General features: G+C 41.2%; 1 non-coding gene across 1 annotated transcript; it reads right to left on the bottom strand.

The window, feature by feature from the left end:
* Positions 1-315: 315 nt before the first annotated feature.
* Positions 316-418, bottom strand: LOC144708126 (small nucleolar RNA R71). Its single transcript, XR_013582666.1, has one exon. It is a non-coding gene; the product is annotated as a small nucleolar RNA R71 (small nucleolar RNA).
* Positions 419-1,059: the final 641 nt, after the last annotated feature.

Raw genomic sequence — 1,059 nt, forward strand, 5'->3', positions numbered from 1 at the left:
AAACCGATGTAAATCTGAACATCGGCGACGGTATTTCATTTCGATACGACAATGCATTAATTAATTCCATGCCTGAGTTTAATGGATTGCCTGCCCAAAACCCATTAGAATTCCTTGATGATTTTCATATTAGATGCTCGTCTCAAAATGTTCCCAGAATATCTACAGAAATGCTTAAAATGAAATATTTTCCTTTCATGTTAAAAGATAAAGCATTCGCATGGTATCGTAATCTAGGAATTACTTTTAATTCTTGGGAAGAAATGCAGGGAAAATTTCTGCAGAAATTTTACCCTCTCTCCAAAACCAACTTTTACAGAAGAGAAATTCACAATTTCCATCCCCACGACGGAGAAGCCTTTAGTGAATCATGGGAGAGATTCCATGACTTGTTGAGGAAATGTCCTCACCATGGCATTGAGCAATGTCAATTAGCTCAAATAATTTATGAATCTCTCGCTGATTTTATGAAAAACAAAGGAAATCTCGCTACGGGCGGGACGTTTTATACCGCATATGAGGACGAAGTTTTCGATATTTTGGAGAGAGTTGCAGAAACTGACTTGCACGAGATTGGAGCCAATCAGAATGGGAGAAACCTGCAGCCAAAAAGAGCAGGAGTTTTGCAGGTCAACACCAAGGAGGGGGAGGTACAAGCAGGTTTAAGAGATACCAACCTGAAATTGGAGGAGCTCACCTCCACCTTGAAGAACGTTTTTTTAGGTAATTCTCCCATTGTTAAAGCTAAAATCTGCTCTCTCTGTTTTAGCAGGGAACATGAAGATGGAGCTTGCCAGTCCATGGAGGAAGAAGTGAAAGCCTTCAATCAACCTCAACAACCATGGGCTGGCCAAAAGAGAGTCGGATTTCAAAGTGGAGAGAGCTTCACCCAAGGGAACAAAGCTCCTTTTCAACACCAATTTCAGCAGAAGCAGCAGTTTCAATCAAGACACCAACAGCAGTATCAGGCTCCCTCTCAAACTCAACCTGATTTCCCTACACTAACCCCAGTTATTTCAGATATGATCGAGAAGCAAAATCAGAAGTTGAGAGCGGAGA

Source organism: Wolffia australiana, chromosome 9, assembly GCF_029677425.1.
Source record: "Wolffia australiana isolate 7733 chromosome 9, ASM2967742v1".
NCBI classification, from domain to species: domain Eukaryota; kingdom Viridiplantae; phylum Streptophyta; class Magnoliopsida; order Alismatales; family Araceae; genus Wolffia; species Wolffia australiana.